Source organism: Pongo pygmaeus, chromosome 19, assembly GCF_028885625.2.
Source record: "Pongo pygmaeus isolate AG05252 chromosome 19, NHGRI_mPonPyg2-v2.0_pri, whole genome shotgun sequence".
NCBI classification, from domain to species: domain Eukaryota; kingdom Metazoa; phylum Chordata; class Mammalia; order Primates; family Hominidae; genus Pongo; species Pongo pygmaeus.
The window spans coordinates 52,807,098-52,826,015 of NC_072392.2; the positions used below are offsets into that span (position 1 = coordinate 52,807,098).

General features: G+C 39.1%; 1 protein-coding gene and 1 long non-coding RNA gene across 2 annotated transcripts in view; one reads left to right on the top strand and one right to left on the bottom strand.

Annotated features, from left to right (window-relative positions):
* LOC134738637 (uncharacterized) overlaps positions 1-18,689 on the top strand; it is a 30,574-nt gene extending 11,885 nt beyond the window's left edge. The window contains exon 2 of the long non-coding RNA XR_010124516.1: positions 13,569-18,689. This is a non-coding gene — a long non-coding RNA (uncharacterized LOC134738637). The remainder of the gene's footprint in view (positions 1-13,568) is intronic.
* LOC129017577 (uncharacterized) overlaps positions 1-18,918 on the bottom strand; it is a gene marked incomplete at its 5' end in the record, with an annotated part of 95,217 nt that overhangs the window by 69,138 nt on the left and 7,161 nt on the right. The window lies entirely within an intron of this gene.

Here is an 18,918-nt window from a genome sequence, read left to right on the forward strand (position 1 = left end):
AACTAATACATGGTGGTTGTTTTTTTCTTAACTAGGTTAAATGTGGTAAATGCACTCTTTTAATTCAGTGTTTTATTAAATTTTGGTATATGTTGTGTTATAAGCATAAAAGTTTCTGAAAGAATTTTTGGGCCTAGAAGTTGTGGGAATTGTTGCTTTCTTTAACTTTTGATTTGAAACAATCACAAATTACACTGGATTCTTAAAAATGTTGTAGGATCTTTAGGGAGCTCAACTGCAGTCCAGATGCTCTTTTTTTTTTTTTTTTTTTAATACTTTAAGTTCTGGGATACATGTGCAGAATGTGCAGGTTTGTTACATAGGTATACTCATACTGAATGGGCAAAAACTGGAAGCATTCCCTTTGAAAACCGGCACAAGACAAGGATGCCTTCTCTCACCACTCCTATACAACATAGTATTGGAAGTTCTGGCCAGGGCAATCAGGCAAGAGAAAAAAATAAAGGGTATTCAAATAGGAAAAGATGAAGTCAAACTGTCTCTGTTTGCAGATGACGTGACTGTATATTTAGAAAACCCTATCATCTCAGCCCAAAATCTCCTTTAGCTGATAAGCAACTTCAGCAAAGTTTCAGGATACAAAATCAATGTGCAAAAACCACAAGCATTCCTATACACCAATAACAGACAAACAGCCAAATCATGTGTGAACTCCCATTCACAATTGCTACAAAGAGAATAAAATACTTAGGAATACACCTTGCAAGGGATGTGAAGGACCTCTTCAAGGAGAACTACAAATCACTGCTCAAGGAAATAAAACAGGACACAAACAAATGAAAAAACATTCCATGCTCATGAACAGAAGAATCGATATCATGAAAATGGCTGTACTACACAAAGTAATTTATAGATTCAATACTATCCCCATCAAGCTACCATTGACTTCTTTGCAGAATTAGAAAAAACTAAATTTCATATGGAACCAAAAAAGAGCCCGTAGAGCCAAGACAATCCTAAGCAACAAGAACGAAGCTGGAGGAATCACATTACCTGACTTCAAACCATACTACAAGGCTACAGTAAACAAAATAGCATGGTACTGAAACCAAAACAGATACATAGACCAATGGAACAGAACAGATACCTCAGAAATAACACCACACATCTATAACCATCTGATCTTTGACAAACCTGACAAAAACAAGCAATGGGGAAAGTATTTCCTATTTAATAAATGATGTTGGCAAAACTGGCTAGCCATATGCAGAAAACTGAAACTGAACCCTTTCCTTATACCTTACACAAAAATTAACTCAAGATGGATTAAAGACTTAAACGTAAGACCTAAAACCATAAAAACCCTAGAAGAAAACCTAGGCAATACCATTCAGGACATAGGCATGGGCAAAGACTTCATGACTAAAACACCAAAAGCAATGACAACAAAAGCCAAAATTGACAAATGGGATCTAACTAAATTAAAGAGCTTCTGCACAGCAAAAGAAACTATCATGAGTGAATAGGCAACCTACAGAATGGGAGAAAATTTTTGCAATCTATCCATCTGACGAAGGGCTAATATCCAGAATCTACAAAGAACTTAAATTTACAAGAAAAAAAAAAACAACCCCATCAAAAAGTGGGCAAAGGATATAAACAGACACTTCTCAAAAGAAGACATTTATGCGGCCAAAAAACATAGGAAAAAAGCTCATCATCACTGGTCATTAGAGAAATGCAAATCAAAACCACAATGGGATACCATCTCACACCAGTCAGAATGGCGATCATTAAAAGGTCAGGAAACAACAGATGCTGGAGAGGATGTGGTGAAATAGGAACTCTTAAGGCCAGGCGTGGTGGCTCACGCCTGTAATCCCAGCACTTTGGGAGGCCAGGGAGGGCAGATTACAAGGTCAAGAGATCGAGACCATCCTGCCCAACATGGTGAAACCCTGTCTCTACTAAAACTACAAAAAATTAGCTGGGTGTGGTGGTACACACCTGTAATCCCAGCTAGCGGGGAGGCTGAGGCAGGAGAATTGCTTGAACCTGGGAGGCGGAGGTTGCAGTGAGCCAAGATCACGCCACCACACTCCACACTCCAGCCTGGCAACAGAGCGAGACTCCGTCTCAAGAAAAAAAAAAAAAAAAAAAAACAGAAATAGGAATGCCTTTACACTGTTGGTGGGAGTGTAAATTAGTTCAACCATTGTGGAAGACAGTGTGGTGATTCCTCAAGGATCTAGAACTAGAAATACCATTTGACTCAGCAATCCAATTACTGGGTATATACCCAAAGATTATAAATCATTCTACTATAAATACACATGTACACCTATGTTTACTGCGGTACTATTCACAATAGCAAAGACTTGGAACCAACCCAAATGCCCATCAATTATAGACTGGATAAAGAAAATGTGGTACATATATACCATGGAATACTATGCAGCTATAAAAAAGGATGAGTTCATGTCCTTTGCAGGGACATGGATGAAGCTGGAAACCATCATTCTCAGCAAACTAACACAGGAACAGAAAATCAAACACTGCATGTTCTCATTCATAAGCAGGAGTTGAGCAATGAAAACACATGGATACACAGAGGAGAACATCACACACTGGGCCTGTTGCAGGGTGGGGGTCTAGGGGAGGGATAGCATTAGGAGAAATACCTAAGGTAGATGACAGGTTGATGGGTGCAGCAAACCACCATGGCACGAGTATAGCTATGTAACAAACCTGCACATTCTGCACATGTATCCCAGAACTTAAAGTATTAAAAAAAAAAAAAAAAAAAAATCAGCATCTGGACTGCAATTGAGCTCCCTGAAGATCCTACAACATTTTTAAGAATCCAGTGTAATTTGTGATTGTTTCAAATCAGAAGTTAAAGAAAGCAACAATTCCCACAACTTCTAGGCCCAAAAATTCTTTCAGAAACTTTTATGCTTATAACACAACATATACCAAAATTTAATGAAACACTGAGTTAAAAGAGTGCATTTACATTTAACCTAGTTAAAAAAAAAAAACAACCACCATGTATTAGTTTCATATGCGTACCATATTTGAAAGTATAATTCAGTTTCTCTATAATTCAGCCCTTATCCCTTAAGTCAGGCTGCACCTAACCCCTAATTCACAAACATTGAGTTTTAAACCATATTTTAGCATTTTTCCAGGCGTTCAAAAAGAAATGCCAAAGAATACCTAAAAATACATACCATGATTTGGTTAGAAGGGAATAAGAATGGTAAACAAGGGACATTCTGCCATACAAGACCAGTTATATGACAAATGCTTCTCTTCAAGAGCATGGAAGATTTTATTTCACGTATTCATTCATTCATTCATTCAACAAATATTTATTGAGTCCCTTCTATGTGCAAATCACTATTCTTTTTTTTTTTTTTTTTTTTTGAGATGGAGTTTCGCTCTGTCACCCAGGCTGGAGTGCAGAGGCGCAATCTTGGCTCACTGCAAGCTCCGCCTCCCAGGTTCACGCCATTCTCCTGTCTCAGCCTCCAGAGTAGCTAGGACTACAGGAGCCCGCCACCATGCCCAGCTAATTTTTTTTGTATTTTTAGTAGAGACAGGGTTTCACCTGTTAGCCAGGATGGTCTTGATCTCCTGACCTCGTGATCCGCCTGCCTCAGTCTCCCAAAGTGCTGCGATTACAGGTATGAGCCATCACGCCTGGCCGCAAATCACTATTCTAAACAGAAAGAATGTAACAGTGAAAAAAGGAAAAATGCTTGTCTTTATCAAACATATACTTAATAAAGAATATAATTAATAAAAACGGTTTTGGAGGTCGGGTGCGGTAGCTCACACCTATAATCCCAGCACTTTGGGAGGCTGAGGCAGGAGGATCAACTGAGGTCAGGAGTTCAAGACCAGCCTGGCCAATATGGTGAAACCCCGTCACTACTAAAAATACAAAAATTTAGCCAGGTGTGGCGACACGCCTGTAGTACCAGCTACTCCAAAGGCTGAGGCAGGAGAATTGCTTGAACTCAGGAGGCAGAGGTTGCAGTGAGCCAAAATAGCACCACTGCACTCCAGCCTGGGCAACAGTGAGATTCCATCTCAAAAAAACAATAATAAAAATAAAATGAGCCAGGCACAGTGGCTCATGCCTGTAACCCTAGCACTTTGGGAGGCCGAGGAAGGTGGATCACGAGGTCAGGAGATCGAGACCATCCTGGCTAACACGGTGAAACCCCGTCTCTACTAAAAAAAAAAAAAAAAAAATACAAAAAAATTAGCCAGGCGTGGTGGCAGGCGCCTGTAGTCCCAGCTACTCGGGAGGCTGAGGCAGGAGAATGGTGTGAATCCAGGACGCGGAACTTGCAGTGAGCCGAGATCGCACCACTGCACTCCAGCCTGGGCGACAGGGCGAGACTCCGTCTAGAAAAAAATAAATAAATAAAATAAAATAAAATAAAATGATTTTGGAGTTCTAAAAATAAAATTTTCTAACTATATTAAGTAATAAAAGTAACTATTTTAAAGATGTGGTCATGATGTTTTGATACGGCCTTGAAAGGGAAGACTTAAAATTTTAAGTTCTTCAATTTCAAGTCTCTCAAGATTTCCTCTATCCTTAAGCAGGTAGGTTAGACAGGCCCTAGTTAGATTACGCAGATACTCTTATCTGAACATTTATATTATTTCTCTGAAACATATACACCACTCCACACATAAAAATTGCTAACCCTGGCAATTTTTCAAAGGGTAAGTTCTTTAATTCATCCTCTCTATTAATATTCAGGCATTTTCCCTAAAACTCTCAATGAAATTAAATAGTTTTACCTAAATTTGGTCAACTATGAGAAATGTTAAAGTATACCGAGTCAATCTGTATCTTGAAACAAATGACAGCCTAAAAAGTTTTCAACCATACAACCCATAACAATGGATTTCTATCTGGTAGATTTCAACAAAATTAGTGAGATATCTGCATGAGTAAAGTCTACAGTTCAAAACTCACTATTTTACAGTTACTCCAAGGTTTTTAGACAGATGATACAGCTGTCAAAAGTCTACAATTTATTTAAAACATTTCTTGGTTAGATAACTATTACCTATTTTGATCTTTTTTAATGTGGAAATAAAATGTTCCAAAATATTAATGATAGTGGATAGTACCATACCTTAAAAAAAGAAAACAAAACAAAAACTCTATATACATGGAGGGGACAAGAATTTGTCCTCACTGGCACCAACATATTCTGAACATGAATATGCATTCCCTTCCTGCAGTGCTTCTGCCAGCATCACCATCAAGGACATGGGCAACACCTTGTTCATCATCAAGGTATACTGCTCAACACGACTTTGATCAAGGAACTCATTTCACAGAAAAAGGGTTATGCAGGAATGGGTTATGGAACTTGGAAATCACTGGTCTTACCACATATTCCATCACCCAGAAGCAGCTGGTCTAACAGAATGGACTACTGAAGACTCACTCAGTTACAGTGGATCAATGAGCAATATACAATATTGTTTTCCCCATAGCTAGAATACAAAGGCCTGAGAATCAAGGGGCAGAAGTAGAAGTAGTTCCTCTATTATTTCTAAAAACTCCATTAGCAGAAGTTTTGTTTGAAGTACCTACAACTTTGATATCTGCTGGACTGGAGGCCTTGGTTCCCAAGCAGGGAATGATTCCACGCGGTTCCACTGAATTGGAAGTAACAACTACCTCATGACCACTGCCTGCATGCCACTAAATCAGAATTTCTCAACCTCAGCACTACTGACAGTTTGGACTGGATCAGTCTCTACTCTTGGGGGCTGTCCTGTGCATTTCAGGATGCCTGGCAGCATCCCTGAACTCTACCCACTAGATGCCAGTAGTATTCCCCCACCCCCACGAAAGTCATAACAATTAAAAATGTCTCCAGGCATTGCCAAATGTCCCCTGGGAGGTAAAATTGTCCTAAGAACCACCACACTACATCAACAGTCAAAGAAGGGGGTTATTCTATTAGCTGATGTAATTCAGTCCTATTGCTAGGTGATACTGTACTGTTGCTACATAATGGGGACAAAGAGGACTATGTCTGGTACCCTGAGGATTCCCTGAAATGTTTTTCTAAACCTATATATATAAGAGCAAAAGTTAATGGAAAACCACAGCCACAGGCATGCACACACATGAAGCAGGACCACCGAGGATTTGCATTCTTTTTTTTCTTTTTTTGAGACGGAGTCTTGCTCTGTCGCCCAGGCTGGAGTGCAGTGGTGTGATCTCGGCTCACTGCAACTTCCACCTCCCGGGTTCAAGTGATTCTTGTGCCTCAGCCTCTCAAGTAGCTGGGATTACAGGCGCCTGCCACCACACCCAGCTAATATTTGTATTTTTAGTAGAGATGGGGTTTCACTATGTTGGCCAGGCTGGTCTCAAACTCCTGACCTTGTGACCTGCCCACCTCAGCCTCCAGAGTGCTGGGATTACAGGCGTGAACCACCATGTCCAGCCCATAGTCTTTTTTTCTTTTTTTTTCTTTTTTGTGAGACAGTCTTGCTCTGTCGCCCAGGCTGGAGTGCAGTGGTGCAATCTCAGCTCACTGCAACATCTGCCTCCCGGGTTGAAGCGATTCTCCTGCCTCAGCCTCCCGAGTAGCTGGGTCTACAGGTACCCGCCACCACGCCCAACTAATTTTTTATATTTTTAGTAGAAACAGGGTTTCACTGTGCTAGCCAGGATGGTCTCGATCTCCTGACCTTGTGATCCACCCACCTCAGCCTCCCAAAGCCATATTCTTTATTAATGAAGATTTAGGTTACCCCACCAGCTGAGATCCTGAATGAGAACAAAGGAAACATGGAATGCACAGCAGAAGTAGTTATAAATATGAACTACAATCTCTTAACCAGTTACAGAATCAAGGTCTACAGCAGCTATACATACTTTCTTCCTCAGTACAGGGAATCGGGCGAGTTTATAAATCAATTCCTTTTCTCTTCTTCTCTATGTTATTCAAACTTTATTAAAGGTTAACTTTACAATTTAGTCCCTAGGTAACAGGATATTCAGAAGGGACTATGAATTTGAGGCATAATTAACACAGCCTAGAAACAGATAGTGTGAATGTCACCCAGAAATCAATACAATTATGAGACTCTGCTCCTCATTTTGGGAAGAGGGTAAAGACATCCTCATTTTTACAAGGAACATTTTCATCTTTTTAGGCAAGAGCTTAGAGTGTTTTTCTTCTTGTAAAGATGATGAAATATTTGTATAAAGGCTGAGTGGTCAAACACTTTGGGAGGCTGAGGCCGGTGGATCACCTGAGGTCAGGAGTTTGAGACCAGCCTGGCCAACATGGTGGAACCCTGTCTCTACAAAAATTAGCCAGGCATCGGGGTGAGTGCTTATAGTCCCAGCTACTGAGGAAGCTGAGGTGGGAGGATCACTTGAGCCCAGGAGGTCGAGGCTGCAGTAAGCCATGATTGCACCACTGCACTCTAGCCTGTGCAACAGAGCAAGACCCTGTCTCAAAACAATTTACGGCCTGGCCAGGTTCAGTGACTCATGCACTTTGGGAAGCCGAAGAGAGAGGACAGCTTGAGGCCAGATGCTCGAGACCAGCCTGGGAAACACAGCAAGACTCTGTCTCTACAAAAGAAGAAAATGAGCCGAGCGTGGTGGCGTGTACCTGTAGTCCTAGCTTCTTGGGAGAATCACTTCAGCTCAGGAGTTCAAGGCTGAAGTGAGCTATGATCATGCCACCGTACTCTAGCCTGGGGGACAGAGCAAGACCCTGTTTTTAAAAAGAAAAAGAAAAAAATCTATGGCCTAAATAAAAACAAACAAGATCAATAAACATCCATGTATTTCTATATATTAGCAACAATCAAAAATTGAAGCCAAAAAACAATACCTGTTAAGATGGCAATCTTCCCACAATTGATCCATGGACTCAGCACAATCTCTATCAAAACAGGCTTTTTAATAGAAATTGACAAGCCAATCCAAAACCATACAAGGATAACAAAAGATCTAGACTAGTCAAAACAATTCTGAGAAACAAGAAAGCTGGAGGACTTATACTACCTGACTTGATATTTTATTATATAGTTTATATAGTTAAGCTCTTTTATAGTTAAGACTATGTGGTATTGGCATAACAGGCACATAGCACAAATACAAAAATTAACTAAAAATGAGCCACAAACCTTAGTATAAATCCTAAATTTCTATAGAAAACAGAGGAGAAAAATTTGTGACCTTATATTAGAAAAAGGTATCTTAGATATACCAATAACATGATCTATTTTTTAATTGATAAGGTGGACTTCAGAAAAATTAAGAACATCTGCTCTTGAAAGACTTTAAGAACAAAAAACAAGAAAAAACTAGGAGAAAAGACTTGCAAATCATTTATCTGATAAAGAACTTGTATTCAGCATATATTATGAGTTCTCAAAACTCCAGTAAAACCCGATTTTTAAAAAATGGACAAAAGAGATAAACAGCTCACCAAAGAAAATATTCAGATGGTAAATAAGCACATGAAAAGATGCTCAATATCATTAGTCATTAGGGAAATGCAAATCAAAACCACAATAAGACACCACTTCACACCCACTAGGATGGCTGTAATTTAAAAGGTTAAATAAGTGTTGGCAAAGATGTGGAACAACTGGAACTCTCATATACTGCTGTAAGATGGTACAATCACTTTAGGAACAGCTTGGTGGCCTCTTAAAAAATTACAGAATATAATATCCTATAACATTATTATATACATCCACCATATCATCCACTCATTTCTACTCCTTTGTATTTACTCAAGAGAAATGAAAGTCATGTATATGAATCTTCAAGACAACTTTATTTGTAATGGTGAAAATTTGGGTTGTCTTCAGTTATCCACCAACAAGTGAATGCATAAACAACTTATGATATATCCACTGAGACAAAAACAGCTCAAGGGTTCCCTAGGGATGGGATGGAGGTAGGAATGGATTATAAGGAGGCTGGAGAAAACTTTTGCTGGTAATATATGTTCTTCATCTTGATTGTGGTGATGGTATCAAAGGCTTATGTGTATATCAAAACTCATCAAATTATACTTTTTAAATATGTGCAGTTTATTGACTGGATGCCAATTTTACCTTAACCTAAAAGCTGTGGAAATTCTATTATTCTAGAATAGCAAAAAGCAATAAAGTTCCTAAAAACAGCAACAAAAATAAGAGACAATAGGTCTTGTCTATTTACTCACACACTTACCCGAGTGCATGCTCTTCATTATTTCCTACAGTTTTGTACTTCCATTTGAGATATTTTCATTCTGCCTAAAAAACTTCCTTCAGTAATCTTACAGTGCAGGTCTGCTGGTCATAAATTGTCAGCTTTTGATTGTCTAAAAATGTCTTTATTTCGCCTTCTTGTCTGAAGGATACTTCTGCTGGAAGTAGAATTCTAGCTTGGCAGGTTTTTTTGCCAACATTTAAAAAACGTCTGTTATTTCCCAGTTTCCACAGTTGTGTTAAAAAGTCAGCCATCAGTTGTATTATATTGTTCCTTTGAACACAGTGCCTTTTTTCCCCTCTTCTGGCTGCTTTTAAGAGTTTCTGTTTGTTTCTGGGGGGAGGGGGGGAGGGATAGCATTGGGAGATATACCTAAAGTATAATAATAAAGAAAGAAAGAAAGAAAGAAAGAAAAAAAAAAAAGAGTTTCTCTTTGTTTCTAGTTTTCAACAGTTCCATTAAGATGTGCTAAGTGTAGTTTTCTTTGTGTTCATCCTGCTTGGGGTTTGCTAAACTACTTGAATTTATAGGTTGATGCCTTTCATCAGTTTGGGAAAATATTTTATCAGTACCTCTTCAAGTATTTGCTTCCATGCTAATCTCTCTACTTTTGGGTCTCCAATTACACATTAGACTTTTTACAAGTGTTCCACATGTCTCTTAGGCTCTGTTCTACTCTTTCCATTCTTTTTTTCTTCTGTGCTTTTATCTAGTTATTTTCTATTGATCTGTCCACAAGTTCTCTAGTCTTGCCTTCTGCTGTGTATAGTCTGCTACTGAACCAGTACAATGAATAATTAATTTCAGATTAATGTCAATTAATTATTAATGGGGGGGTTTTGTGGTGGTGGTGTTAAGGAAGATTTTGTTCTGTCTTGTTTTGTTTTTTAATGTGGCATGCACTATACTAAGCCCTGGGAGTACAGCAACGAACAAAACAGACACAGGCCCTGCTCTCGTGGAACTTAAATAGTATACATTAAATTTACCCTTTTTTTTTAAGAACAATAAAGAATGAGGGGGAGGTGGAGTGAGGTCCTAGAGTCCTGCGCCAAAGTTTCTAATTAAACTACAAATAAAGACCTTAAGTAACCAACGTTGTGTTTTTGATTCCTAGAATGTTCACTTGGTTTCTTTCTGTGGATTCCAATTCTCTATGAAAATTTTCATCCATTTTATCCATATTTTCCTTTATTTTCTTAAGTATATTATAGTTATTTTAAAATAAGTCCTTGTCTGATGAACTTCAATTTTCTCAGTCTGCTTCTATAGTTTTATTTTTCTCTTGAATTTTTCCACCTTTTCACATCTCTAGAATAGTTAATAGTATGATAGTATTATAAACGAAAGAACCATAGAAACCCCAGAATATATCTTCTCAGTAAGAGCTGTCTATTTCCTCTATTAGGCAAAAGGGATAAGATAGGCTGATCACCTCAGTCCAATCAGGAATGAACTGGGCCAGGGATATGTTGCAGTTTTAGTAAAATGCACTTCCTCTCTAGTTTCCTTTTCCTTCAGTGTGTGTCCAGAGTCAGCAAACGTCAGCAATCCTCTGCTCACCTATAAAGATCTCTTCTATCTCTGGAATTCTAATTCATCTAGTCCTCATTACATCCATAGCTCTCCAATTTTTTTTTTAATATTGATTTTTAAAGTTCATCCAATTGTGGTTTTCTGACTTGTTGCAGTGACACATATGACTGTACTGTGACCTATTAAATACCACCCAGAAATTAAATTCTCCCTGTATATCACACAGCAGTGGTTTACAAACCCAGCTTTATGTCAAAAATGACCTGGGACCTCCAGAAATCACAAGATGTTCAGTAGAGCCAGGAAATCTGTACTTTTAACAAGTCTTAAGTGATCTGGCAAAGGTGACATTTCTAAAGAAACTAGCGTGCCTGCACCAGTTGCTCCTCTTCTCCCCTCCCCCACAGCTCAGTATTTATAAGGACATTTAAGAAAAAATACACACTACACACAATGGATAAATTAACAGAAGAGTTAAAACAAAAGTTCAGAATAACTAGAAATTTTAAAGACAAAAATATGTAAAAGCTTTTAAAATACATTAGGATCAAAAAGATGAGGAAAGAAGAACAAGAATCACTACAGTCCATGATCCAGCACCAATAGGTTATTAAAAGCAGAACTATTACTATTTTTATTTCTAATTGTTCTAGTTGAAAATAAAATGAGGCCAGGCATGGTGGCTCACGCCTGTAATCCCAGCACTTTGGGAGGCCGAGGCAAGAGGATCACCTGAAGTTAAGAGCTTGAGACCAGCCTGGACAACACAGTGAAACACCATCTCTATTAAAAATACAAAAATTAGCTGGGCATGGTGACAGGTGCCTGTAATCCCAGCTACTCGAAAGACTGAGACACAAGAATCGCTTGAACCTGGGAGGCGGAGGTTGCAGTGAGCCGAGATCGCACCATTGCACTCCAGCCTGGATGACAGTGACTCAAAAAAAAAAAAAAAAAAAAAAAGAGAAAGAAAAGAAAATGATCTTCAAATCTGAAAAAAAGCATTGCTGAGAGTTGTCAGAACTTAGATACATTAGATACATAAAGCATGAGGAGCCCACCTCCCTGTTTTACCTGAGCTCAAGTGTACATGAATCCAAGGTACAGATGAAAATTTAGAAATATGGTAAGAGAAATGCTGTCCGTGAACTTGCAGAAGTCATGAAAAGTAACAGGAGCCACATTGGGAATGAGAAAATGTTGTTGCAATTGTCAAAATCCAAGAGTGGGTAAAGGTGAAAGGGTGATTTTTAATACTATGGACTTAATTTAATGTCAGCATCCAGATAATTCTAAGACTGATTAGGCATGAGTTGTTAGCACTTATACAGGGAAGCAGCATTTACTAATAAAATCTTACCTTTGTAAAGCACTTTTGCTTTTGAGTTTAGAGTAGACAAAATACTTTGATGCATATTACCTCCTATCTTTGATTCTCACAGATCCCTGTGAAAAAGGGCAGGTAACATTATGTCCCCTCCACCACCTGTTACTCTCTTCAACATATTAGGAATTCAGGGCTCACACAGCTTGGCTTGCCCCCGTTAACTCATTCCAGTAGAAAGTTAAGACTTAAAGTCAAGTCCTCTGATTCCTAATTGAGTTGTTTTTATATTACACAGCTCTTAAAGTCAGTATAAGAATAAATCATGCTGAAATGATATATAGGATTGCTTTAAAATAATAAAGAGGTGGTGAGCAGGAAATGGGTAGGAATATGGATGAAATACAACTAGGGAGAAATTGAGTAATAGATACAAAAGGATTAATTTATAATCATCTCTCTAGGCCATGTGCAGTGGCTCACGCCTGTAATCACAGCACTTTGGGAGACTGAGGCGGGTGGATCACTTGAGGTCAGGAGTTCAAGAACAGCCTGCACAACATGACAGACCCTGTCTCTATAAAAAATATAAAAAATTTAGCCAGGCGTGGTGGTGTGCACCTGCGATCTCAGCTACTCGGGAGGCTGAGACAGAGGATGGCTTGAGCCTGGGAGACAGAAGTTGCAGTGAACCGAGATCGTGCCATTACACTCCAGCCTGGGTAATAGAGTGAGACTCTGTCTCAGAAAAAAAAAAAAAAAAAAAAAAAAACTCTCTACTTTTATGTTTGAAACTTTTTATTTTAAAACATGTGAATTAACATTTTTGATAGGTATACTGTACTGGTAATCAAATGCGTACCAAAAATATACTGTACCTGAAGCTCAGGATTTTTTTTTTTTTTTTAACAGAGTTTCACTCTGTCACCCATGCTGGAGTGTAGTAGCACAAACACCACTCACTGCAGGCTCAACCTCCTGGGCTCAAGCCATCCTCCCACCTCAGCCTCCCAAGTACCTGGGACTACAGGCGTGCGCCACCACGCCCAGCTACTTTTTTTTATTTTTTTGTGCATACTAGCTATGTTGTCCAGGTTGATCTCAAACTCCTGGGCTCAAGCAATCCTCCCTCCTCCACCTCCCAAAGTGCTGGGATTACAGGTGTGAGCCACCATGTCCAGCAAGCTCAGCATTTTTAAATCCATTTAAGTTTCATATAATGCCCTCATACAACATTGAGAGGAAAGATAAAAAACTGTATGCCTGAGTACTGACCACCATTGCACCAAAAGGAAAACAATTAGGATAGTGAGGTGTCTCGAAAACGTGTCCCTTGAGAAATGGTTGAAGAATCAATGACATTTTTTGGTGGGGGTGGGAATCTAGGGTGTACTTAAGATGTCTTCAAATGTTTTCATTTTATTTGTATGTATTTATTTATTTTATTTATTTATTTATTTTTTTCAGAGACAGAATCTTGGTTGGGCACGGTGGCTCATGCCTGTAATCCCAACACTTTGGGAGGCCGAAGTGGGAAGATCACTTGAGTCCAGGAATTCAAGACCAGCCTGGGCAAGATGGTGAAACCTCGTCTCTACAAAAAATAAAAAAAACTAGCCCGGCATGGTGGCATGCACCTGTGGGTAGTTTGTGTCATGAGAGGAACAAGAGCTTCAGGTCTTCATTGATCTTTGTTGCCAATATATGACTAAAACAAAACCTACTATCACTGTCATTCCCTACTGCAGATTCACTTATCAGAGGCCAAAAACTGAAACATAACAGGGAAAGAAATACTTTCCTTTTTTTCCCTCCTCACTCATTACCCAAAACGAAGAAGACTCACATGGAGCATAAAGGCACAACATTTTCCCAGACCCAAGGTGGGATAGGAATAGAAGGCACTGATAAAGACAGGAGAGTAGAAAAAAATACTCCAAAAGACAAGATGAAGGATTTGAGAGTTGTTATAGGGAAAAAGAAAAACTGAAAAAGTAGATGTAACAATTAAAAAAACCACATCCAGGAATCTTCATTCAAATACCACCAAAGTTTAAAAGTTTGCCTCAAATGTAATCAAACTCTAAGTAAAATGTTCGTAGAATATAAAAACCAACTTTACAAAAACAGACTGTGCAATGCCAACATGAAAGAATGATAATCTCGTATTTATAGCTGTATGTATATTTCTGTTGGTATTCTCACAAATTCTATTCTCTCACTTAAGAATGTACAATAAGTGTATTATATAACTAAACAAAAGGGAAAAAATGTTACAATTTCTAACAGCTGAAGAAGTTTTGATAAAGTGACCAGGAGAATAATACATAATGAAATCAAGGATATATAATGCTTAAAATTTACGTCTATTTCTAACAGCTAACCAACTTGAAAAGATTCAGATACTCTAACATGAACATAAAAGGAAAAACATAATATACCATCTTCGAGTGAAGAGGCAATCACACATCCCTCATTTTGCATATTTGTACTACCTGTTAGTAAAATTTTAGACTTTTTAAAACTATTTATTGGAAAGATAGTGATCTAAGGATTAAGACATCCATACTCTAGTTTAACTCAGTTAATTATATAATCATATGATTGTGAACATGTTGTTTTCCCTCTGTAACTTTTTTCTCATGTAGAGTGAAATAATAACCACCAAATTATAAAGAATGGATAGAAAAAATACTGCACAGATGCTAACACATTTTTATGACTATTTACAGCTTCCTTTCATGTACGATTCATACCTAAGTCATTAAACAAGCCCATGATGTGAGGAGGGTAAGTATCATGCCCATTTTACATATGAAAACATAGAAGACTGATGTTCAGAGAGGTTGAGACTTCCCCAAGATCACACTGCAAGTTGCACAATCAACAGCTTTTTCTTTTACTACAGAGTAGGCTGCCCTCACAAGTCTGAAGTGGTAAAAGTTGTTTTCTCATGCCCAAATTACTATGAGAACTACCCAAGAGAAACCGTGTCAACAGAAAAGTGTCACCACTTGAGATCATTAGGAGACATAACTTCCCAAAAGATCATTATCTGAGTATAAAATTTTGATTAAAAATAAGTTAAATAATCCTTAAAAGTTTCTAGCAGTCCTGCTATTTACTAAATTAATTTCACGCCTCTTGTGCTAGATACACCACTCTGCTGGTGCGGGTGGGACATGGGAGTTAGGTGGAGCAGGAAAGAATTTCATCAGAAAAAGTTAAGTTCTCAGCCGGGCACGGTGGCTCACGCCTGTAATCCCAGCACTTTGGGAGGCCAAGGCAGGCGGATCACCTGAGGTTGGGAGTTCGAGACCAGCCTGACCAACTTGGTGAAACCCTGTCTCTAGTAAAAATACAAAATCAGCTGGGCGTGGTGGCGCATGCCTGTCATCCCAGCTACTCGGGAGGCTGAGGCAGGAAAATCTCGAGCCTGGGAGGCAGAGGTTGCAGTGAGCCCAGATCATGACATTGCACTCCAGCCTGGGCAACAAGAGCAAAACTCCATCTCAAAAAAAAAAAGTTATCTGAAGTTCAATGGAATAAGACATTCAAAGCTATAAAATATGAATAAGGGCAGGCGACAGCTTGTGGACTGCAGTGGCAACCCTAAGTCAAACCGTGAGTGCCAGACTATGGTTTAAAGAAAATATGCAATCTGGAAGTTTGCACCTCAAGTTACTGCTACTGCAAAGTAATTAGTACCATTTATGGTAAGAATATGTAAAGTTTTAGAACGTAATGCCAATTCTTCATTTTAGTAGGATGAACTCCACATTAGCTTGAGGCTTTGTCTCAACAGAAGCTTTTTTGATGATATAGTCAATGGCTCAAAAGCCACTCAGGACCCAGCACAGTAGTTCATGCCTGTAATTCCAGTGCTTTGGGAGGCCAAGATGGGAGGACTGCTTGAGACCAAGAGTTTGAGACCAGCCTGGGCAACACAACAAGACACCGTCTCTACAAAAAAAATTAAAATAATAGCCAGGTATGGTGGCGCACGCCCATAGTCCTAGATATTCGGGAGGTGGGACATCACTTGAGCCCAGGAGTTCAAGGCTATGGTGAGCTATGATCACACCACTGCACTCTAGCCTGAAGAACAAAGAGAGACTTCACTTCTAAAATAAATGAATAATAAACAATTTTTAAAAACCAGTTATATGCGGAGAATATAACTATATATCACAGGCATATAACATTTGAAGTGGTCAAATGGATCGTCTTTAAGAGACTTTAGCGAGGGTACTATAAATAGCAGTTATAGTTTATATCCTATAGCATTAAACACCTGAGAGTACTCTGTTTACTGAAGGCTCTACCACATAGTATGATACAGAAATTTACAACTTGCTGAGACCTTAAACTTAATTCACAGTCACTACAATGTAAAACCACTTTTCTTTCCTTCAAGATTAAAACAAATGGTCTCATCTTTCCCTTCCCACCCCCAAGAAAATGGGGTACTTTAAAAGATGTCAGATGAAACAAGCCAATACTTTTAAAAACACAAGTCAATCCTTTGCAAAGAAACAGATTAAGATGCTCATATTCTGCTTCGGTATTGACCCCAAACCTTTTAACAGTTTAAGCTGACCACAAATCTCCCCTTCCACTTCTATAGAACATTCTTCTCCTTAAACTTCCTTTAGAGCCTTCCAATACCTCCTGTCCCTTGACTTATATACACACACACATCCAAAATATACGCAGACCTAAGGAACACAAGTGGAAAACACATTTTTAATTAATACACTGCTTATCCTTAAAAGTATGTTGTTAGAATGCAACAATATAGAGTCTACATAGAACCCCAGAATACCAAATTTGAAAGATACAACAAAAATGCCCCATAGCAATCTGAGTAATTTAAAGAACAAAGATGTAAAAAATAAGGCATTCTTACTACTGTATTACATGACTTAAACTTTTGTTTAAGGACAAAATTTTTGGTTGGGTACAGTGGCCTGTACTCAAATAAAAAATGAAAAACAAAAATACTTTCTCCATGTTAAAAAAATTTTTTTTTTTTTGAGACAGGGTCTCACCCAGGCCAGAGTGCAGTGGTGCAACCATGGCTCACTGCAGCCTTAATTTCCTGGGCTCAAGCAATCCTGACTCAGCCTCCCAAGTAGCGTATACTACCACACCAGGCTAATTTGTCTGGTTTTTTTTTCTTTTCTTTATTTTTAACCAATGCACACTGGCTGATTTTTTTTTATTTTTTATTTTTTTACTTTTTGTAGAGATAGGGTCTCACTCTGTTGCCCAAGCTGGTCTCAAACTCTGAGGCTCAAGTGATCCTCCCACCTCAGCCTCCCAAAAAGCTTGAATTATAGGCATGAGCCACCGCACCCAGCCAAAACATTTTTTAAAAGCAGACTTAAGGCCAGCTGCAGTGGCTTACATCTGTAATCCCAGCACTTTGGGAGGCTGAGGCAGGTGTTTGAGGCCAGCCTGGCCAACATGGCAAAACCCCATCCGTCTATAGTAAAAATACAAAAATAGGGCCAGGCACGGTGGCTCAAGCCTGTGATCCCAGCACTATGGGAGGCTGAAGCAGGCGGATCACCTCAGGTCAGGAGTTCAAGACCAGCCTAGCCAACATGGTAAAACCCTGCCTCTACTAAAAATACAAAAAAATTAGCTGGGTGTGGTGGCACACGCCTGTAATCCCAGCTACTTGGGAGGCTGAGGCAGGAGAATCACTTGAACCCGGGAGGCAGAGGTTACAGTGAGCCAAAATTGTACCACTACACTCCAGCCTGGGTGACAAAGCGAGAACTTGTCTCAAAATAATAATAATAATAAAGTAGATTTGAGAAAAGAATCTAATTTCCTAATGGTTAAAAAGTCAAATAAAAAGAGTAGGGCAAAAAACAGGAACATTTAAAATAAAATGTAACAATATTAGTCCAGCACCATAGCTTATGCCTCTAATCCCAACACTTTGGGAGGCTGAGGCAGGTGGATTGTTTGAGGTCAGTAGTTTGAGAGCAGCCAACATGGCGAAACCTTGTCTCTTTTAAAAATACAAAAATTAGCCAGGTGTGGTGGTACGTGCCTGTAATGCCAGCTACTTGGGAGGCTGAGGCAGGAGAATCGCTTGAACCCGGGAGGTGGAGCTTGCAGTGAGCTGAGATTGTGCCACTGCACTCCAACCTGGGCAACAGAGCAAGACTCTATCTCAAAAAAAAATGAAGAAGAAGAAAAAAGAGATCTTGTCAATGGATACTAAAGTAAGGTATATATTGGCCAAGGTACATACAAAGGAATATCCAGAGACTAGTCACACTCCCATTTTTTTGGAAGACAGGGTCTCACTCTGTCACCCAAGCTGGAGTACAGTGACACAATCATGGCTCACTGTATCCTTGAACTCCTGGGTTCAAGTGATCCTCCTGCCTCAGCCTCCTGAGTAGCTGGGACTACAGGCACATGCCACCACACCCAACTAATTTTTTTTAGAGACAGCATCTCACTATGTTGCAAAGCCTGGTCTTGAACTCAAGGCCTCAAGCAGTCCTCCCACAGGGGCCTCCCAAAGTGCTGGGATTACAAGCATAAGCTACCGCACCTGGCCTACTCTCCCTTATTTAGTGAAAACACAATAATCAGTAATAAGCTACACTGCACTCTAGCCTGGGCGACAGAGCAAGACTCCGTCACAAATAATAATAATAATAATAATAATAATACGCTATAAAGAAAACATATAAATCTTATATTAGAAAAATTTTAGACTTCTCGAAGTACTTCACATTCATATTCTATCACACCATTGCAAAATGTCCTAACAGTAAGTGACAAATCC